Source organism: Hemitrygon akajei, chromosome 6 (assembly GCF_048418815.1).
Source record: "Hemitrygon akajei chromosome 6, sHemAka1.3, whole genome shotgun sequence".
In the NCBI taxonomy this organism is placed as follows: Eukaryota; Metazoa; Chordata; class Chondrichthyes; order Myliobatiformes; family Dasyatidae; genus Hemitrygon; species Hemitrygon akajei.
In genome coordinates this window covers 71,634,157-71,658,358 of record NC_133129.1, presented here as the reverse complement: position 1 = coordinate 71,658,358, position 24,202 = coordinate 71,634,157, and positions in this window count along the sequence as shown.

Below are 24,202 nucleotides of genomic sequence, written 5' to 3'. Positions count from 1 at the left end.
TATGTCCTCATTGTCCACGGGAATGGTACCAGAGGATTGGAGGGAGGCGAATGTTGTCCCCTTGTTCAAAAAAGGTAGTAGGGATAGTCCGGGTAATTAAAGACCAGTGAGCCTTACATTTGTGGTGGGAAAGCTGTTGGAAAAAATTCTTAGAGATAGGATCTATGGGCATTTAGAGAATCATGGTCTGATCAGGGACAGTCAGCATGGCTTTGTGAAGGGCAGATCGTGCCTAACAAGCCTGATAGAGTTCTTTGAGGAGGTGACCAGGCATATAGATGAGGGTAGTCCAGAGGATGTGATCTACATGGATTTTAGTAAGGCATTTGACAAGGTTCCACACGGTAGGCTTATTCAGAAAGTCAGAAGGCATGGGATCCAGGGAAGTTTGGCCAGGTGGATTCAGAATTGGCTTGCCTGCAGAAAGCAGAGTGTCGTGGTGGAGGAAGTACATTCAGATTGGAGGGTTGTGACTAGTGGTGTCCCACAAGGATCTGTTCTGGGACCTCTACTTTTCGTGATTTTTATTAACGACCTGGGTGTGGGAGTAGAAGGGTGGGTTGGCAAGTTTGCAGATGACACAAAGGTTGGTGGTGTTGTAGATAGTGTAGAGGATTGTCAAAGATTGCAGAGAGACATTGATAGGATGCAGAAGTGGGCTGAAAAGTGGCAGATGGAGTTCAACCCGGAGAAGTGTAAGGTGGTACATTTTGGAAGGACAAACTCCAAGGCAGAGTATAAAGTAAATGGCAGGATACTTGGTAGTGTGGAGGAGCAGAGGGATCTGGTGGTACATGTCCACAGATCCCTGAAAGTTGCCTCACGGGTAGATAGGGTAGTTAAGAAAGCTTATGGTGTGTTAGCTTTCATAAGTCGAGGGACAGAGTTTAAGAGATGCGATGTAATGATGCAGCTCTATAAAACTCTAGTTAAGCCACACCTGGAGTACTGTGTCCAGTTCTGGTCGCCTCAGTATAGGAAGGATGTGGAAGCATTGGAAAGGGTACAGAGGAGATTTACCAGGATGCTGAGTATGGATTATGATCAGAGATTAAGGGAGCTAGGGCTTTACACTTTGGAGAGAAGGGGGATGAGAAGAGACATGATAGAGGTGTACAAGATATTAAGAGGAATAGACAGAGTGAATAGCCAGTGCCTCTTTCCCAGGGCACCACTGCTCAGTACAAGAGGCTTTACCGTAAGGGGAGGGAAGTTCAAGGGGGATATTAGAGGAAGGTTTTTCACTCAGAGAGTGGTTGGTGTGTGGAATGCACTGCCTGAGTCAGTGGTGGAGGCAGATACACTAGTGAAGTTTAAGAGGCTACTAGACAGGTATATGGAGGAATTTAAGGTGGGGGGTTATATGGGAGGCAGGGTTTGAATGTCGGCACAACATTGTGGGCCGAAGGGCCTGTAATATGCTGTACTATTCTATGTTCTATGTTCATACGTCAGAGGTAATAAACCTGATTCTGATTCTTCTGAATCAATCTACAATGAGGGATTTTATTTATGATCTACCGAAGTCCATGCAGATTATGCCCACTATCTTACCTTCATCCAGCTCACAGGTCATCTCCTCAAAAAAATCCATCAAGTTTGTAAGGCATGGTCTATCCAGAAACAAAGTCTGGCTGACTGTCCTTAACCAGGTTTTGCCTTTACTAAAGTCCATTAATCTTATCTCTCAGTATCCTTTCTAAGAGTTTCCCAGCCACTGAGATGAGAGTCACTGACCTATACTTACCTGACTAATCCTTATTTCCCTTTTTGAACAAAAGCATGCCATTTGTTACTCTCCAGCCCTCTGGGATCTAGCCTGTTGCAAGTGAGGACGTGAAAGATTTTGATAAAGCCCCAGCAATCTCTTCACTTGCTTTTTTTTTCAGTGCTCTGGAAAATAGGTCATTAGGCCTTGGGGACTTACCCACCTTAATACTTTTCAGAAGACCTAGCACTACGTCCTCCTTAAAGTAGTCACAAGAGACTGCACATGCTGGAATCTGGAAGAACACACAAATCACTGGCAGAACTCAGCAAATCGGCTGGCATCTACACAGTATAATGGACGTTCGACATTTCCAGGCAAGACCCTTCATCCAGACTGCAGGTGAAAGATTGATTGTCCATTTTCCTCCATAGTTCAGGTTGGTAAAGTAAATAGCCAAATAAGTTACCATTAGTGTGGTATGAGTGAAAGAATTGATGGGAATGTGGGGAGAATAGGTCATCCCAAATTTCAAACGCTGCCATGTTAGAGATATATTGCAGATAATAAAACGTGAAACAAAATTTTTGTGTTTTCCAGAGTTCAATCGAATGCTAAAATTATACTACTTACTTACTGCCTATTTAGGACAACAATAAAGGTATTTCTGGGAGTATTCCCAGCTTCCTTCACCATGTCAGTAGCTTCCTCTCAGAGTTCTCTACTCTCAGTCAGATAAATCCCGGGTGGAGACTTAGGAATATCATTGCACTTAAATGTAAAAGTATTCATCATTGCTGTTGCCATAATAATTTTGTTTTATCTCTCAGAGTTCTTAGCCCTGTGCTGAACCCCCAAATCTGGAGGACCAGTGGACCACTCTTAGTCTGGCCTCAACCCTTTGACCTGTTCGGCATGGGCGACCCTAGCAAGAGTCAAAGGCATAATGTCCTTAGTCCAGCCTACATAGCTCTCTGAGTCACTGAAGCATCCAAGACTCCAAACTCTACGACAAGTTTGGGGTCCTCTTGGAGGTAAAATCTCACTCTGCAGGTTAATTGCCAAAACAATTTCTTTAACCTACGTCACTAAAAATAGATTAGTTACTTATTTATCATTAACATTTGAGATCTTGTGCATGTGCACAGTTCATTGTGGTGTTTTCCTACTGAACAGTCGTTGATTGACAAAGCAGAATTGCTTCAGACTAAAAGCCCACACACATATAGAATAGTGAGCCAGAAGAAAGGATGCCAGCATTTCTACTTCTTTGGAGTCTGCATAGATTCAGCATGACATCTAAAAACTTTGACAAAGTTCTATAGATGTGTAACGGAGAGAATATTGATTGACTGAATCATGGCTTGGTTTGGAAAAACCTACAAAAGGTAATCAATTCTGCTCAGTAATCACAGGTAAAGCCCTCACAACTATTGAGCACATCTTCCTGAAACCCTGTCATAGAAAAGCAGGATCCTCACCACCCAGGTCATGCTCTCTTCTTGCTGCTGACTTCAGGTTAAAGGAACTAGGGCCTCAGGACTCACACCACTAGGTTCAAGAACAGATTCTGCCTCAACCATCAGGCTCTTGAATAAGAGGGGATAACTACACTCACCTGCACCATCATTGAAATATTCCTACAACCAATGATCTCACTTTAAGGACTCTTTATCTCATTATCTCATGTTCTCATTATTTATTGTTATTTATTTATATTTGTATTTGCACAGTTTGTTGTTTTCTGCACTCTGGTTATAGTTACTGTTCTATAGACTTGCTGAGTATGCCCACAAGAAAATAAGAAAATGAATCTGAGGTTTTTATATGGTGAGATGTGTGGACTTTGATGATAAAATTTACTTTGAACTTAGAACAACTTCTAAGTGATTGGGTAAAATTTTGTCACTTCATCATTGGATTAGCGGAATGTAAGGGACTTAAAAATATTGATGAATGTCTCTACTTCAATATTATTTTCTGCTCCATTTCTACATGAGATAATATTCCATCATAGCAGTTTTACTATTTTGCAAGGAGTTTTTTTCAAGCCTCAGCTTTAATTCATTCCTCTTTGTGTTTTGCTCTACTTCTCCACATCGTGGATTCTTTATACTTCTTTACTTGCTTTTGGCTGTAGTAATCGGCACCACACAGTTGGTGGATACATTGTCTGAAATTCATACATACATCATCTTTGGTGCATTTTGCCTTTCATATTTGTCATTGCATTCCCAAGCCTCAGGAAGAGTTATCTGTGGAAAGGCAGAGCTATTTCATGCTGTATTAGTTTGATTATATTCCTTCACAAGCAATCTGAGATTGTTTGTGTGATGCAGACTGGTTTTTCCTTTATCTTTTCCAATTAATTTCATGTCCAGACATCAGAAGCATAACCAGATCGTAATGTCTTATACACAATATTGCACACAAAATTAAATGCACATTAGTTACAAGTGGATGATATTGCTTTTCTTTTGCTTTTTGGTAGAATCCACGTAAGACAGGGAGTAGTTGTGGTGAATTACATATACCTGTCTGGACACGCCCCCTGATGACTGCTCCTGTGGCTCCTCCCACAGACCCCTGTATAAAGGTGATGGAGGTCTGAGCCCGGCCTCTCTGTCTCCAGGATGTAGTATGGTGATCACTCACTGCTCGTTCCTTCTTCCAGTCAATAAAAGCCGATATCTCGCTTTTACGTCTCAGAGTGAGTTATTGATGGTGCATCAGTAGTCAAACTAATACCAAATGGGAAACAGATTAAGTGACTGCTTTTCAGATTTTCCTTTTGTTTTGCAAGGGTGACCCTGAGCTTCCAGCTGCCTGTCACTTTAATTTTCCTTCCAGCTCCCACTCTGTTTCCTCCTCCTTTGACCTCCTACACTGTTTCAGTGAAGTTCAATGCAAGTTCAAGCAGCAATACCTGCTCCCAGGAAAGAACCCAGAAATTTCTCACTCAGAGGTGCAAATGCTTCCAATGTTTTCTGCCAACTACAGGATACGTAAAATTCAGCAGTGACAGCCATGTTCCAGAGTACAGTATATTTCAAAAGCATTACACACTGCACATATTGATTAAATGCCATTTTAATTGAAGGCATTCATACAAAATGCAGTATTTATGTAACCTCTGACAATCAAAGGGTTTGGCAAGGCTTAAATAGTTATAATGGGTCCTTGCATCTTTCTTGAATGACAGAAACATTAAAGTCACATAAAAGAAATATTTTAAAATTGCTTTCAATATTTATAACACTTAGTCACTGCAACCCATTCATGTTTTATTGATTTCTAAATTGTGCTATCATACAACTGCAATATTTGTCAACTCTAGCACAGGATCATTGGGACATCTTTGACCAAGGAAGAAGTATTTTCTGAAATGGCCATTGATTCACTTTTAATTCACGTTTCATTTTATCCACGAGAAGTAATCGTATAAAAATGTCAATTACAGTAGAATCTCTGGCAAAAAAAAATCATTTTAACCTTCTTGGTATCATTTCTTTGCATAGCTGTTGAAAGTAGCAATATGTTTCTTATTACTTACTGATCCAAATGCACAAAAGCTTTGGATACTAAAGATTTCCATTTACAGTTATCAATTTATCAAATATAAATGACTGCCATTAATTTTAAATTTCCCCATGTTCTTTATGTATTTAGACTGGTTGAGAAGCATCATAGCAATGAACAGATAATAAACAAAACCTTGACATGTGTTTTAAATAAAAATGATGGACAACTGGTATTAATACTCCTTTTGTTAAAACAAAGTGTTGCTTTTGTATAGTGCCTACCATAGTAAAACACCATGAATTGGTTCACAAGTGTATAACTACTGTAAATAAAATTTGATTCCAAGCAGAGCTGACTGCATACTGACACGATGTTTCCTGAAAGAGAAGAGAAATATAGCAAGATAGAGAAATTTAAGGAGGGAATTTCAGAACTCTGGTCCCTTTCAATAGATGCCACAACCTCTAATGCGTATACGATGATCTTGGGAACACAGAAGAGACTACAGGTGGTGGACTTCAAATATCTCTCACCATTGTAAGAGTGGAGAAGGCTACAGCAATAAGAACAATCCAGACCATGTAAGGAGCTGAAAACAAGAACTTTCAAACTGAAGTAATGTTTGGTCACTGTGTACAGGAAGCACAGTGTGGTGACTGAAGAGTGCAACTTAAGAGTGGGCAGCAGAATTTTAGGTGAGCTTAAAAATTGGGGATGGAAATATGTAGGAATCATCACACCATACATGTTGCCACAAAAAAGTATGAACTTGGCTATTTTAACCTGACTCTAGAAGCAAATGTTTAAAATATGTAGTCATTGTTGGTCAGTTGATTGGTATTAGTTTTTCTTTCTTTTTTGAAATAAGGGGATAGTAAGAAAACTTCCCGGGGAACGCGCTAAGATGGTAGTGCGATATTAATATGCAGCAGCCTCTCTGGACTCTGGATCTGGGGATTACCAAACGTTAAGTGGATTTTCTGGTGTAGTCTGTTATGTCGTGTGCTTTTGTGATATCGTCCTGGAGGAACGTTGTTTCATTTTTTAACTGCATTGCAGTTGTGGTTTCTAAATGATGATAAACCGATATTCAATTCAATTCAATTCAAAATACAGGATTTCCTATTGTCCATTGTTGTCCTTGTGTACCTGTTGGTTGCCAGATCTGTTGGTCTAGATACTTGGTGTGGAAAAAAACTTGTATAGTACCTTCCATATTCATTTCAGAAAATCCCAAAAACACTTTTATAACCAATAATGTAAAATTATTGTAATTTAGGAAATGTACCAAGCTATTTTTACACAGCAATTTTCAACAAACAACAATGGAAAAGTAATACCTAATCCCTTTTGGTGACAATAACTGGAGGTTGAATACTGGCCACGAGACTAGAGACAACTCCACTTCTCTTTTTCTGAATACTATAGGATCCTTTTTGTCAGAGAACCTCTGCCAAATGTGTCATTCAAAAATCAGTATCTGCAGCCATTCAGAACTCTTCTGGTACTGTCCTTGAGTGGGTCTTAGTGCTCACAACCTCCTACTCAGAAGCAAGAGTGATATTCACTGTTCAACAACTAACAAGCATCAGGTAAGCAGGACTAAAATTAAAAAAAATACTGCAAATACTGGAAAACTGAAATTAAAACAGAAAATTCTACCAATACGCAGCAGGTCAGGCAGCTTCTGTGGAGAGAGACTCACAGTCAACATTTTTGATCGAAGATCCGCTATACATCTAGAGAGAGAGAACATTTTAGTTTTCAGTTGCAGAGAAGAGTATCAGTTTTCTCTCTTTCTCAGTGCTACTGAAGGGTCTCATACCAGAAACAACTCATTCTCTGTCACCACAGATGCTGCAAGGCCTGATGAGGATATCAACATTTTGTCTTCTTGTCACCCGAAAATCAACATGTATTCCACTTTCTGAGTAGAGAACACACAGCTTCCCATTTTCTACTTGAGAGTAAGCAGATCTGCAATTAAATACATTCTGACTTTCATCTGTCTTCTGAGACAGGAAATGCACTGATTGTCAGGTGATAATTATGTACATGACCAGAGGGACAGGATGCCAACAGTGGCTTTGTTTTCTGGGTGATCTTGATTGATAACATTGCTTGAACTTCATTAATAGGAATCATTGTTTGATGTCATAACATTCAAAGTATTCAAAACTTAATAAAGAAATTTTAAGTTTAAATTCACTGGTAAAGAACCATAATTCCCACTTAAATATTGGATGAGAACCTTTTAAGCTTGCCTTTGATACCACAAAGGACTCTTCATAACTTCTGGAAACATCTGTATGATATCCATTGTGATTATATTTTGGGCAAAGATCATGTTAATTGTTAAGTTAAAAATTAGGTCCCTTAGTCTGCCTGGTCCAACTAAATTATGCATATATATATTCCCTGGCAAGCAGAGTTGACGACAGTGATATAGAGCTTGGAAAATACAGTGCTTTGTTGAGAAAGGACTTTGCTGCCTGGAGCCATACCTTGTACAAAAAGAACACTGGACGTTGGAGGTCGATTATCCCAGACCTACGGGTCTGCTTGCAGAGTTCCTCAGGGTGTTCTCTGAGGCCCAGCCATATGCTGTATCTCAGTTTACAGTCCTGTGTCCTTCCTTTAAGCTCTCCCTCCTTCTAAACTCTCTTTTCTATACACACACCAACCATCCTAATGTGCTCAGCTCACATGTCCTTGATCTCACCATATGGCAGTAAATGACAGAGATATAAAATTGCCTGATAATTTACTTTGGGTACCAAACACCGTGCCACCTTGCATGCACTGACCTGTCCAACCGTACTCACAATAGGTTTGTGATTGAAGCAATTCGTCTCTCTCTCGCTCCTCCTTCATCCCAGTGCGTCATCTGTCTTTGCTTTCTCAGGGCTAAGAGAATCAAGGTTAAGATGATAAGGCAGAGAAATGCTTTACATATCTACCATTAGATACAGCAGGCTGATATAGAACACAATATAGCCCATCTTTAATCCAAAAAAAAATTATTCCAAGATCATCCTGGATTGCAAAAACAATCCCTGGTCTTCCACAAATCTTGTCTAAAACACAGTTCTTTGTCTCCTCAACCCTTTCCTCTGACAAGTGTGAGCAGATCATGGTGAACTTTGTCAAAGTGTTTGAGAGCATCCCATCATGCCCCATTGCTATTTCCTTCCCCTCTCATTGTTCACTGGACCAAACCTCTTAAAGGTTCCCCTACTCTTGTAGTGAGCTTGCATCATCCTTTCAGTTTTGTACCAGTCTCCCTCAACACCTTCAAGTTCAAGTTCAGTTTATTGTCAGTCAACTCTACACAGGTATATTGCCAAACAAAACAACACTCCTCTGGATCAATCTCAAACAAAAGAATATCTACAGATACTAGAAAACCAAACAGTACACACAAAATGCTGGAGGACCTCAGCAAGCCAGGCAGCATCTATGGAAAAGAGTATAGTCAACGTTTCAGGCCGAGACCCTTCATCAGGACTGGAGAAAACAGATGAGATGTCAGAGAAAGAAGATGGTGGGAGAGGAGGAAGAAATACAAGGTAGTAAGTGATAGGTGAAAGCAGGGGAGGGGGAGGGGTGAGCTAAAGAGCTGAGAAGTGAATTGATGAAAGAGATAAAAGGCTCGAGAAGGGGAAATCTGAGAGGAGAGGAAGAAAGGGCCATGGAAAAAAGGATAGGGGAGGAAAGAGCACCAGAGGGAAGTGATGGGCAGGTAAGGAGATAAGGTGAGAGAGAGAAATGGAGATGGGGAATGGTGAAGGGAGACGGTGCATTTACTAGAGATTTGAGAAGTCAATGTTCATGCCATCAGGTTGGAGGCTACCCTGATGGAATACAAGGTATTGTATACATGGATCCCACCCTCTCCTTCATCATTCCCCATTCTTATTTCCCTCTCTCACCTTATCCCCTTACCTGCACATCACCTCTCGCTGGTGCTCCTCCCCTTCCCTTTCTTCTCTGGCCTTATGTCCTCTCCTGTCCTCTTCTCTCATTTATCTTTATCTCATTCACCAATCTCCATATATAACCATATAACAATTACAGCACGGAAACAGGCCATCTCGGCCCTTCTAGTCCGTGCCAAATGCTTACTCTCACCTAGTCCCACCTACCTGCACTCAGCCCATAACCCTCCATTCCTTTCCTGTCCATATACCTATCCATTTTTTAAAAAATCTCGTCCCAGCTCTTTATGTCAGCCCTTCCCCTCTCCCAGTTTCATCTATTACTTACTATCTTGTATTTCTTCCTTCCCTCCCCCCACCATCTTGTCTTCTTATTTCCAGTCCTGATGAAAGGTCTCAGCCCGAAATGTTGATTGTTTACCCTTTTCTATAGATGTTGCCTAGCCTGCTGAGTTTGTGTGCTCCTCTGGATCAAGGTGCATGGTACAGTACATATAACTCACCCACACACAACACGTAATGTAATATTACCACAAATATATCAACAAATAATAAGCTGCATTTACTACGAAAGTTACAAAGTAAACAATATAATGTTACTGGTGCCTGATGAGTGATAAGACCTGGGTGGTGACCAGGAGATCAGTAGTCTTATAGCCTGGATGAAGAAGCTGTTTCTCATCCTAACAGTTCTTATCCTAATACTATGATACCTCCTGTCTGATGGTAGGGGGTGATATAAACTGTTGGACAGATGGGAAGCATCATTGAAAATGCTAAGGGCCTTGCATTCTCAGCACTACTAATAAACTCTTGGATGGGGTGATAGAGAGATCCAGATGATCCTCTCAGTAGTCCTTACATTCCTTTGTGGAAAATTGTAGTCCCATACTTTGCAATTCCAGTACCAATCGGTGAGGCAACTGGTCGGGACACATTCAATAGTGTTTCTGTACTGTAAAAATTGGTTAGAATGCGAGAGGTGAGTCAACCAGGTGAGATCACCTATAATGTGCACTTCCGGAAACTTGGTGCTCCTACCTCCATCCACAGAGGAACTATTTATGTGCGGTGAGAAGTAATCAGCCTGCACCTTCCTAAAGTCCACAATCATCTCCTTGGTCTTTTTCACCTGTGCTCATGCCACTCTCCCAGCTGCTCTACCTCCTCTCTCTACATCTTCTCATCGTCATTGATAAGGCCAGCCAGGGTTGTGTAATTGGCAAACCCGATGGCTGGGTTTGAACCGAATCTAGCGGTCCAGTCATGTGTCAGCAGTGGGCTGAACACGCAGCCCTTGGGGGTGGGGGTGGTCATCTTGATAGAGCATGACATTCAAACCTGTACCCAGCTCTCCCAGAACTCAACATCTGAAATGTTTCCTCCACATGTTCACCATAGTCATAATAACTAAATCACTACTGCAAATGACAAGGCAATTGACCTCCAAAAAGCTGAAAACAAACTCTTCCTTATTATTGTTAATGTAATCTCTGACATGGTTGCTGTCCTCATCACCTCTCCAGCTGAGTGGGATTACCCAGTCCCCTTCATCTCTACTCCATCGATGTTAACTCTGATCAACATGGTGCCAGCGAACAACACTAACTCGGGTGACATCTTCCAGATGATTCACAAAAAGTTTTCTTTCACAATGTCTTCTTTTTCTCTGAAATGTGGTTCTGATACTGTTGCAGCCTGTAATCTACAGTTTGATGGTCTGTTTTTAGGCCGATTGAGTGATCTGGTGCTTTGCTGTCTCCGAGAAGGTTCCAGGAGGTGAAAAGTCTTGAGGACAAGAAGCTTAAAGACAGGGTAGGAGCCCATGATTGAATCCATTTCTCACCGATTAAAGCATTGAAGAAGATTTCAAACATCAAGGGCAGTGCAGTAGGTGAGCAAGCGTTCAGTGCCATCTAACACCCTCTCACCTGCTGCTGTCAAAAGAAGGTGTTTGCATATGATTGTCTCCCTCTCCTTGATGCTGTCAGAGGGTGGTATTGAATTTCCAGATCTGCGGTTTGTGGATTGGACTCTATCAATTTGGTGTTTCGATATTCTGTCTTTTTGTTCATTCTTTCTTGTTGTAATATGCAAGATTTGTGTGTTTGTGCATGGAGCATCAACATTTTTGTTACTATTTGCACATGGGGGGCTGATGATGTACTTGTTGCCATTTGCACAATTTGTTTATTTTTGTGCATTTTTCTGTTGATATTTTACTTTGAACAGATTCCATAGTTTGTTTTGTGGCTGTCTGAGGGGAAGACAAATCTCAGGGTTGTATGCTGCATAAATGCTTTGATAATAAATGGACTTTGAACTTTCATTAATGCAGGCTCTGCAAATACATTTCAGCAGGAACTCTTCATTTAAGACTCCACCAAGAAGAGAGTCAGGAAGAATGATAATTCACAAAATTAAACTTCTGAGCCTAAAAGGACCAATAACAGCAACAGTTCAGAGCAAGCTGGAAAATGCCAGCTTTTCTATATGAATTTGATATGTTTTTCTTGTGATGACATGCACTTCCTCTGAATATGAGAGTCCCCCTTCACATCCCAGAGACGTGGGTTGAAAGGTTGGTTGGTCACTTCAAATTGCCCCTCTGTCAGTGGGTAGCAGGGGAAACAAATGCAGTTATTTGGCATGAATGAGAGAATTGTTCACGAGAAAATAAATAGGAAAATGAAACTGGAGAGCTCACCTTGAGAGCAAGCAGACATGAAAAATAGACCCACAATTCATTCAAAATGGCAGCACAGGTTTATAGGGTTGTAAAGAAAGCTTTTGGCAAATTGACCTTCATAAATCAAAGTATCAAGCACAGGAGGTGAGACATTATGTTGAAATTGTATAGACATTGGTGAGGGCTAATGTAGATTACTGTGTACAGTTTTGGTTATCCACCTACAGGAAAGATGTAAATATGGTTGAAAAAGTACACAGAAAATTTACAAGAATGTTGCTGGGAATGGAGGACCTGAGTTATAAGGAAAGATTTAATAAAGTAGGAATTTATTTCTTGGAATGCCAAAGGTTGAGGGAAGATTTGATAGAGGTATACAAAATTATGAAGGGTAAATGCAAGCAGGATTTCTTCACTGAGGTTGGGTGGGACTACAACTAATGGTCATGGGTTAAGGGTGAAAGGTGAAAAGTTTAGGGACATCAGAGGGGAAATTTCTTCACTCAGAGGGTCATGAGAGTGTGGAATGAGGTGCCAGCACAAGTGATGCATGCAACCTCAATTTCATTACTTAACAGAAGTTTGGATAGGTACGTGGATGGTAGGGATATGAAGGGCTATAATCCTGATGCAGATTGATGGGCGTAAGCAGTTTAAATGGTTTGGCATGGAGTAAATAGAAGAAAGAGCCCGCTTCTATGCTGTACCTTACTATGACTCCATGACGCTCTGCAGAAGTCCCAAGCTTTTTAGCAAATTAGCCACTCTAAGTTGCACCTAGATTGTAAATCAGTGTTAGAGTCTGGACAGTGTTGATGAGAAGGTGGGGAGAGAATAAAAATGAGGATCATGTAGGATTAGAGTAGAAGCAATCACAGATGGTCAACATAAACTCAGTGGGCCGAAGGGCCTGGTTCCGTGCTTCTTCCTCCATGACTAATTGTGAGCTAAATTCTGCATTCCTGCTGGCCTTGTTACAAGGAAGTGGTGGTAGATCAAACCCAAACGCTGAACACGGGCGTGGAGGCCGAGTCAGGAGGCGTTACAATCATAGCAAGCGTGGAATAGGTGCCAAGGGAGTCTTTACCTGGAGTCTTAGTTTTAGTAGAGAATTCAGGAACAATGCTAGACTTAGAACTGATAGTCCTAAGAACCATGGAACAAGGTTACTCATACACATTGACCAATGAACTGGCAGCTCCTCGTTGTGGTCACAGGATTTTTATACTGCATTTGCTGATGGAAAGCAGGTGTTTGTAGTTAGTGGAACCTGGGAATGACTGGGAACTAAGTGAGCTGATTGAGGCCCAATTCCTGAGGAAGATTGCCAGGTGCCAGAAGGGGCCATGACAGGCCTGCAGTGACACTTCATTGATCTGTTTATCAAGTATCCATCTATGAAATGATAAAGTCTGTCCCGTGCCTTATAGTCTCATCAGGCCGGTGCTTCTGCCGGTTCCCCCCTCCCCCCAGGTTAGGACGCCAGTCTATCACAAGGTTAACCCCCAGCATTTCGCTAGTACCCATTTTTAGCTGGGTGGACTGGAGCAACGTGTGGTTAAGTGCCTTGCTCAAGGACACAACACGTTGCCTCGGCTGGGGTTGGAACACATGACCTTCAGATCGCAAGACCAATGCCTTAACCACTTGGCCACGTGCCGCACTATCCATCTATTGCTTCCTTAAAAATATTCATGATATCTGCTTCCACGATCCTTTGAGGAAGAAAACTCCAAAAAAATCAGCAACTTTTGAGCAGCAGAAAATATTCCTTACCTGTCTAGAATAGATAAGCCCTTCGTTTTTAAACTGTGACCTTTATTTCAGAACTTCAACAAAAATCAGAGTTGTGCAGCACAGAAGCAGCCCCTTCAGCCCACCGAATCCAAACCAATATCACAAATACCATTTGATTCACACCATACTCCCTGTCAACTATCCCTCAGATTTTTACAGCAGCAGACTGGAGTGGATTTATGGGGGCAAACTAACCCAGGGATTAACCCATGGTGGCAAATTAACACACACAAACGCTACAAGATCTTAGCATGTCAGGCAGCATCTGTGACAATGAATAGATAGCCAAAGTTGTGGGCCAAGACCCTTCTTCAGGACCTTTGTGATTTGGAAGGAACGAAAGCATGCGGGAGAAGTCTGTTTAAAAACGAAGGGCTTATCTATTCTAGACAGGTAAGGAATATTTTCTCCTGCTCAACAGTTGCTGATTTTTTTAAGTTTGTTTCCTCAAAGGATTGTGGAAGCAGATATCATGAATATTTTTAAGGAAGCAATAGATGGATACTTGATAAACAGAGAGATGAAGGGTCACTGCAGGGTAGCAGGAATGGAGAATTTAGGTCGCAATTATTCATGGAGAAAGAAGCATGGAACCAGGCCCTTCAGCCCACTGAGTTATGTTGACCATCTGCTATTGCTTCTACTCTAGGGAGAATATATAAACTCCTTACGGACAGCACCAGAGCTTAGGTTTGAACCCAGGTCACTGGAGCTATGAAGCAGAACTATCTGCACTATCGTGGCACTTGAAAATTATCCTTTCCACATCCTTAGAATCTTAAATGTTTCAATCAAATCCCCGCTCACTTTTCTGAACTCCACTGTTTATAAGATTATAGCCTATCTAACCTTTTATCTCAGACAATCTGCAGGACAAATCCACAATATTACCTACTTACCACATGGATCAGCTAGGAGGATGGGAGCTCATCCCAACAGCAAACTGTGGCTCATTGGTTCTATCTATACAGCATTGTTGATTTCATAAAAACATCCCAAGGCACTTTTTTGGAGGATTGCCAAAGAAAAAATAATTGTGTCACTGAGCCACAAAAGAAGATATTAAAGTAATTCATCCAAATTTCAGTCCAGGAAACATTGTGAAAGACTTTTGAGGAAAGGAAAGTGGAGCTAAGGTATAGAAAAGGTCTTGCCACTAGCCAGAAATAACGGAATTAAATTCCTGATGGGCAAGAGGTCAGAGTTCGAGCAGTGGACAGATCGTCAAGTGTTACTGAGCTAAACATAGTAAGGCCATGATGAAAGCAAAGAATAAGTTTGAGGTATTACTTAGTCTGATGTCAATTTGAGTTAACTAGTAAATCTACAACTCAGTGTCCATCTATCAGCTCAGCAGAGTCTTTGGAGGTCAAATAAATCACCTCATTGCTGTCAGATTTAAGCCAAGCCAGTCATTTCAATCAATCTGATTTAACTCAAGAGAATCATTAACACAAAAAATCATGCTGATGCTGGAAATCCAGAGCAACACGCAAACAAATGCTGCAGGAACTCAGCAGATTAGGCAGCATCTAAGGAGAGGAATAAACAGTCGATGTTTTGGGCCAAGACTTCATCAGGAGTGGAAAGGAAGTGAGAAGAAGCCAGAATAAGAAGTAAGTAGAGGTAAAGATCCAAGAACTATCCAACTTCCTGACTCCCTGACTTCAACTCCCCCACCTTCTTATTCTAACTTCTTTCACCCTCTTTTCCCATCCTGATGAAGGGTTTTGGCTTGAAATGCCAACTATTTATCCCTTGCCATAGATGCTGGGTTCCTTCAGCTTGCTGTGCGCATTGAATTGAAGAAAGCTAATCTTCTTTCACGTGCATGGGGATCTGGATAGGTTTGTCTCATTCAGACATGGAAAGGATGGAAGATTGAAGGAACCATGGCTAGCAAGAGATGTGGAACACCAAGGCAAGAAGAGAGAAGCTTATTCAAGAACGAGGAAGCAAGGATCAGACAGGGGTCTAGAGAGTTACAGGGTAGCCAGGAAGCAGTTAAAGAATGGACTTCAACATTTAAAGTTCAAAGTGAGTTTATTATCAAAGTATGAATATGTTACCATTTACCACCCTGAGATTCATTTTGTTTCAGGTACTCACAGTAGAACAGAAAAATGCGATAGAATCAATGAAAAACTACACACAAGCCAAGACTGACAAACAACTAATTTGCAAAAAGACAAATAAAATATAAATAAGAAAATAAATAATACTGAGAACATGAGTTGTAAAGTCCTTGAAAGTCAGTCCATAGGTTGTGGAATCAGAAGAAGGAATCTGATAGGAGAGGAGAGTGGACCACAGGAGAAAGGGAAAGTGGAGTAGACTGAGGTGAAGTGATAAGCAGATGATAAGAAGTAAAAGGTCAGAGTGGGGAATAAAGGAAGTTGGGGGGATGATTTTTTTTCAACTGGAAGGAGCAATCAATATTCATGTCATCAAGTTGGAGGCTATCTGGACAGAATATAAGGTGCTACTCCTCCACATTGAGGACTGACATGTCAGAATGGGAATTAAAATATTTGGCCACCAGGAATCTCTGCTTCTGGTGGATGGAGTGGAGGTGCTCAACAAAGCAGTCCCCAAATTGCCACCAATGTAGACGAGGCTGCACGAGGATAATTTGATGATGTCATATTTACATTTTACATCCATCTGCCTCTGGGTGTACAGCCTGTAGGTTTTATTCTCTACCAATGCATCAGTATCTATGCTCCCTTGCAGTCAGTGTTGTGTGAGAAAATGTATTGTGAAATTTGTAAAGGGTTGCATTTTATAGACTATGAAGTCAAAACCAAAGGAAGTTCAATGTTCCTCCCATGAGAAAATGTTGATTATGTTCTGGAAGAAGATGGTGGCAGTGAACAACACCATCGAAGGCAACATCCTCAGGACGGTTCTTGAAGCAACTCAATACACTCCTTTCAATTCTTTTAATCTCAGGAGTGATTCTGCTACTCTTAGAGCCTGTTATCTATATTCTGGCGATGCGTTTTCAGGCCAATAGGGCAATCTTACGATGCTGTCTCAAAGTTCAAAGTTTAAAGTAAAATTTATTATCAGAGTACATACATGTCACCACATGCAACCCTGAGATTCTTTTTCTGTAGGCATACTTAGCAAATCTATAGAACAGTAACTGCAAACAAACTCTGCAAATGCAGATATAAATAAATAGCAATAAATGACAAACAGGAAATAACAATATAACATCTATCAATATAACAATATAACAGAGTTCTTAACTGAGTGTAGCTATCCAGTTTTGTGCATGAGCCTGATGTCTGAGGAATAGTAACTGTTCTTGAACCTGGTGGTGAGAGTCCTGAGGCATTTGCACCTTCTTCCTGATGGCAGCAGTGAGAAGACAGCATGCACGGGATGGTGAAGGTCTTTGATGATGGATGCTGCATTTCTATGGCAACATTTCATGTACGATAGATGTGCTCAATGGTTGGGAAGATTTTACCCAAGCTATACTGGGCCAAATCCACTACTTTTTGTAGGATTTTCCACTCAAAGACATTGGTGTTCCCATACCAGGCCATAATGCAGCCAGTCAGCACACTTTCCACCACACATCTGTAGAAGTTTTCGATTACATGCCGAACCTCCACAGACACTTGAGGAAGTAGAAGAGCTGTTGTGTTTTCTTCACAAAAGTATTTACATGATGGGTCCAGTGCAGGTCCTCTGAGATAGTGACATCCAGGAATTTAAAGTTACTGACACTCTCCACCTCTAATCCTCTGATGATTACTGGCTCAGGGACCTCTGGTTTCCCTCTCCTGAGTCTACAATCAGTTCTTTGATCTTAGTGACATTGAGTGAGAGGCTGTTATTATTACATCACTCAGCCAACTTCTCAATCTCTCTCCTTCATGCTGATTCATCACCCCTTTTGATACAGCCCACAACAGTGGCATCACCTTCAAACTTGTATATCGTGTTGGAGCTGTACTTAGACACAGTCAAAGGAGTAAAGTAAGTAGAGCAGGGGGATAAGTAAACATTCCTGTGATGCTCCTGTACTCTTGGAGATTTTGGAGGAGATGTAATTGCCAATTTGAACTGACTGGAGTCTACAAGTGAGGAAGTCCAAGATCCAATTATACAAGGGAGTATTGATGTCCAGTCTTGGAGTTTGCTGATTGATTTTGAGGGGTTGATGGTGTTAAATGCTGAGTTATAATCAATGAAGAGCATCCGGATGATGCATATTTGCTGTTCAGATGTTCCAGGGTTGTGTGAAAAGCCAACAAGATAGCATCCGCTGTAGGCCTGTAGCTCCGGTAGGTGGATCGGAATGGATCCAAATCACCATTCAGACAGGAGCTGATATACTTCATCACCAGCCTCTCAAAACATTCTGTCACTGTTGATGTAAGTGCCACTGGGCGATAGTCAGTTAGACAGGTTACCAGTTTCTTCTTGGTCACCGGTTGAAGTATGCTTGAAGCAGGTGGGTACCATACATTGCCAGAGTGAGAGGCTGAAGATATCCGTGAATACACTAGCCAGTTGGTCAGCACAGGTCTTCAGTACTCGGCCAGGTACTCCGTCTCGAGCGGATACCTTCCTTGACTTCATTCACCTGAAGGCAGCTAACACATCATCTTCAGATACTGAGACCAAAGGATCATTGAGAGACATGGGAGTGCATGATTGGTCGTTCCTGTACTGGTGGTCAAAGTGAGTATAGAAGGCATTGAGGTCACCAGGAAGCGAGCTCTGCTGTCTCCTATATCACAAGATTTGTTTTGTAGGAGGTTATAGCATTTTAAACCTGCCACAGCTGTTGAGTATCTCTTATTGATTCCAGTCTCGTCCACTTTGCCTGAGAGATGGCTTTCTAGAGATCATACTTGCACCTCTTATAGCATTCTTGATCTCCAGATTTGAATGCCTCTGATCTGGCTCTCAGCAGGTTCCAGATTTTATTGTTCATCCAGGGCTTCTGATTGGGGAAAACCCTGAACTATTTTGTGTGGACACACTCATCCACAGCTGTTTCAATAAAGTGTGTAAAAACTTTGGCCCTCAGATGAGTACTTGAACACAGACCAGTCCACTGACTCAAGGCAATCTTGTAACCATTCCTCTGCCTCCTGTGGCCACCTCTTAGTTATCTTGATCTCTGGAGCCTTGCTCTTCAGGCTCTGTCTGTATGCTGGTAGCAGAAGTACAGCAAAATGATCCAACTTGCCAAAATGAGTTCGCAGAAAAGAACAATAGGCATTCCTTATCATAGTGCAGCAATGATCTACTGTGATGGGACTTCTGGTGTAGCAGGTTACATGCTGGTGATAACTGGGCAGAGTTTTCTTCAGACAGGCCTGGTTAAAGTCACCAACTATAATTCGAAATGAGAAGGTTCTATGAAGCTGCGAGGAAAGCATGCAGCATGGACGCCAGGAAGCCTGGAGATGGGGCACAACTCTATCAACTCCATCTCTCGCCAATCTCGCCAAATAAAGCACCAAGAAAGAGGACAATCATCGAGGCGGGTGCAGAAGACGAGCGAGTGTTCAGTTGCATCTACCACCCTCTCACTCACTGCTGTCGGAGGAGGGTGACTGCTTGTGATGGTCTCTCTGTCTCTCTCGTTCACACTCCCAAGGGAAGATCCTTGCATTGCGTGACCTCTCTCTCCCTCGCCAGTATCAGAGGATGGTGCCAGAGCAAGGATTAATCAGCATGGATTGTGGACTCTAATTCTCCTTTATGATGTGTTCTAGTTTCTGGACACTTTTGTTCTGATTTTTTTGGGTGATATTTGAATCTGGGTGGCCTGCAGATAATGAACACTGTGCTGAATATGCCTTTTGCTTTTGTGTTTTATATTCTGTGTTTTCACTCTTCTTGTTCTTGTTTGCATGAGTTTATTTCTCTGCATATTAGGGTCCAAGGGGAAGATTTTTCACAGAACGGGTTCAATTATGTTTCTTTGTTTCACAGCTGTCTGTGGGGAAGATGAATCTTAGTGTTGTATACTGCATACACGCTTTAATAATAAATGCACTTTGAATCCTCTGAATTTGAAAATTATGGAAAAGAAATTGAAACTGAAACTTGAGGCTTGAAAAGCTGATTACTTCAAGGACAGAAATTCTGCAGAGATGCAGGAGGGTAGCTGAATCAGCACAACTTACTGTTGATTAAGAACTTAGGTTTAAATACAACAAGGAGAGAATTTTTTTCTCTTGAATTAAGAAGCTCGTGCAGCGGAGCAGAAGCAGCAATCTGGTGAGATCATGGCCAATCTGTGGCCTCACTCCTTTGCCTTACATCTATAGATTTTGTCCTTTAACAAAAATGCACCATCTCACGATTAAAATGGACATGGACCACATGGCAATGGTCATTTGTAGGACACGCTCCCAAACTTCCCGTTCACTCCCAGTGCAGACGCATTACCAGAATTCACCACCCCTGAAAGATCTGCCACTAGTTTTTGCAGAATGCCCCTTAAGCTGACATCTGAAAACCAGAAATAATAACTATATATTCATAACATCACTGCCTTCTAAATTCCAATGAATGAAAATCTCTCTTTGTGAAAACTCTCCTTGCAATTTAACCCTTGGACTCTAAGGTGTAGTGCTCACACCGAACGCATTAGTTTGGCCTAACCAGGACTTTCCCAGTCCATACCTGATCCAGCTCTACACTTCCAGTCCTGTGATTGATAGACACAAAGAACTGCCAGTATTTCTCAGGAAACTTCAGTCAACTGACTGCACCTGTTGCGGAAAAAGGATTTCAAAAGGCCTGTGCTAGGTATCAAATAATACCCCAGAGGAACAATTTCTCATGAATATAAACATTTCACATATAACATCAATAAACCAATGTTAGAATGATAGAGCCATAATATTAGATCTCCAATAAGTAACAGCAAGTCTCCCAGTTGCTGAAATTGCTATACCAAATTATGAGAGTATGAAATCTTTCACTGGTTTATGAGTAATTTATTTTGAATGCTTATTATACATCTTCTCTGCACATAAACTTACTGGATATGATTTAGCAGTGAAGTACCAACAATACCTAAAATGATCATTCATCTCATCTTGAAAATCAATTAAGGGCCATTTTTCTTACCTTGGTTTAACTCAGCATCAAGCCTAACTTTCCATCATAGCTATAAAGTTATAAAGAGATGCAGCACAGAAACAGACCCCAGGTCCACAGGGACAACACCAACCATCATCAGCCCATACATTCATTCCAACACAGGTGCTATATTATGCTCCCCACATTCCCATGAACTCTCCCAGAACCCCACCACTCAGTCACATACCAAGGGAAACCCACAGTGACTAATCAATGAACCAAACCACTCATTCCTGCAATGCGAGAGAAACCCAGAGCTTCTGGAGGAAACCTGCATGTCCACAGTTAGAGTGTGTAAGCTCCATACGGACAGCTCCAGAGGTCAGGACCAATCCCGGGCTGTCGGAGCTATGAGGCAGCAGTTCCACCAGCCACACAACAATGGTGGCAAAGGCGCTGAATGGCCTCCTGCAATGTTGTGAGAAAATACGGATGTACAAAAGATTACGTTTAAAAAATCCCTTAAATAATGAAAATAATCCTCCTGACCCATGCACACCGTACGCATTGAGCTCTAGAGCATAGCTAAGATTCAGGCATTCGGGCTCTCATGACCAGACTATGCACAGTTTCTTCCCCCAAGCTATCAGACTCCTCAATACCCGAAGCCTGGACTGACACCTTACTGCCCTATTGTCCTGTATTATTTATTGCAATGCCTGCATTGTTTTATGCACTTTATGCAGTCCTGGGTAGGTCTGTAGTCTAGTGTAGTTGTTTTTTTTCTCTCTGTGTTGTTTTTTACATAGTTCAGTCTAGTTTTTGTACTGTGTCATGTAACACCATGGTCCAGAAAAACATTGTCTCATTGTTACTATGTACTGTACATGGCAGTTATGGTCGAAATGACAATAAAAGTGACTTGACTTGACTTGACTTAACTTGACAATGTTAATCTAATGCTCGTCTGCTAAAGAAAGTCAGTAAAATTTGAGGTCACCTGGACAAGTTACCTTCGTTGCTAGTCTTAGGATAAGTGGGTGGGAACACACACCCTCCCATTCTATTCTTATCACTACAGCATCATGTACTTTCACATGAGCCTGATAGAATTTGCCAAAACCTCCCAAGTCATTATTTCTACTGTTCAGAGACATGAGGCAAATGGAGCATGGTGTGAAATGAGTAAAGTAACCATCATCATCTATTGTGCACTGAAGAACTGGAAGACCAGTTCACACCAGTGTTCCAAAACCCACCACACTTCCATCTGCTAAATCCCCAACTGCCTCCCAGTAGGATTATTTTCAGTTGTATATGACATCGATCTTTCCAAATTGCTCTCCTGAGTTTTATTCACACAGGTTACTTCATGCATCAAATCACAATTTAAGATACACTGATTTTGTTCTGCGATGCTAAAGAAATAGTGATCTACTTGTATTTTCAACTTAAAGTGAAATATTTACATTTAATGATGTGGTCTCACTTACAATGTTGAGGTCACTCAGATTGACCCACACTTTGCAAATCACATCCACTCAATACCTGACATCTTTAGTGCAAGTCATGATAATCTTCCATCCCATTCACACTTACAGTGGTGCTAGAAAGTTTGTGAACCCTGTAGAATTTTCTCTTATTCGGCGTAAGAATGACCTAAAATGTATTTAATTGGGTTCTGTTTATCTAGTTTTAGGACAAGTGAAAATCTGATCACATATTTATGCATACATAGAGAAAATTCTACAGGGCTCATAAACCTAGCATCACTGCATCTTCTTTCCTGCACTGTTTCAATTAACTTAACACAAGCTCAGTAGCAGCTATCTTTGACCAAGCACTTTGTAGTTTTAATATGCATTACTAAAATATATAACCTCAGGTAATGTTTCTATTCCAGCCATTTTAACCTCCCATCTTTTGCCACTACTTCAAATCATAACATCTTCTCCATTTTACTGAGCATCTCTACTCCCTTCTCCATTCAATCACTTCCCTTTCAACCTTGGTCACTTCTTCCCCATCCTTTGCACCATAACCAGATCCTAACCTATTTTAATTCAATTAAAGGCCATTGACTTGCATTAACTCTGATTTTATCCCAGCATAGACCCCATCTGACCTGTTAGGCATTTTTCTGTTTTCAATATCTATGTCTATCTCCAGCTTAAAGATCAAACTGGAACACGTTAGGAACCTGTTTGCATTCTATCATTAATGCACTCAGGAGAACTGTAAAATTTGTTCTGTGTTGTATTATTTATGGAGTCTCATTTGTATTGTACAGTTTACCATATTAAATCTGAAATATAAAAACTTCATAATTATAGATCTCACGTCACATAGGAAAGATGCAATTATTTGATAGTGAAGGGCTAATGCTTGGTTCAATGTTGGGTCTCACATGCACTGGTAGTCATTAATTTCAAGTGATTTTAAATGGCAATGGGTCAGAAGGTGTGCTCCTACTTTCTGTAGGTGAAAAAATAAATCCCAAAATTCAATCTACAAGACTCCTGTCTAACCGTGAAGCAATATCACACCTGCGGCCATCGTCTACGGATCTTTCAATAGACTCCTCATCATAAGTGTCTAGACTAAAATTCTGCTGGAATGAAAATATTTTGAAGTTCAAAGAAAACCATCTTTATAATTGCCACCTTCTCTAGAGCCATAATGTTGGCTCAGCAGCTAATTGAACAGGAGCGGCACTGGTGATGCCGGGCATGTGCATTTAAACATTTCCACATGACCAGATGTCCTCCTGAACACTTGATAGTCAATTAGGTATTATATGTCATTGCATGTTATATGATGAGCTGAATTTCCAATAACACAGCAATGCAGTTGGAAGCACCCTTGCTCTAGACAAGCCAAAATGGCTTTTAAAGGAATTGTCCCTATTTAACCATTCTGTCTGAATCACATTAGTTTTGTGCATATCATAAACTATATCCTTTTGTCAACATTTTAAATATTGATAGACAGGATAATTTGAGATAACCTGTACGCATATCCCTTATAACTTGAGATTTGCCTTCTTACACAGTGCCTCAAGACTTGATTTCATATGAATATAGGTTTTGTCCAGCTCCTGATGATCTGCCTTAAACTTTCTGTCCAATAAGAATGTCTTTATTTACTCTTCATTCTAATTAAGCAAATAAAGCTCCAGCATCATCTCCACAAATGGACTTAAATTCTCACAGTGCAATGGTGTCGTCAATGGAGAATCCATTTCAGTATTCTTTTGGGAAATGCAAATAGCTTCATTCAGGAAAGTGCACAAATTAGCAATGTTATTAAACATTCATTAGACTTTGCCTCCTAAAATGTAACAATGCTAGCTTCCCCTAAACATTTTACCTGATAAATTGTCTCTAATGTGCAAATCGATTGACAGAGAACATATTGACTTAAGAGTGTTGGGATAATAAAGTCAGGTTCAATTTAAGGGATGGTGTTGTCAGGTCTTTAATA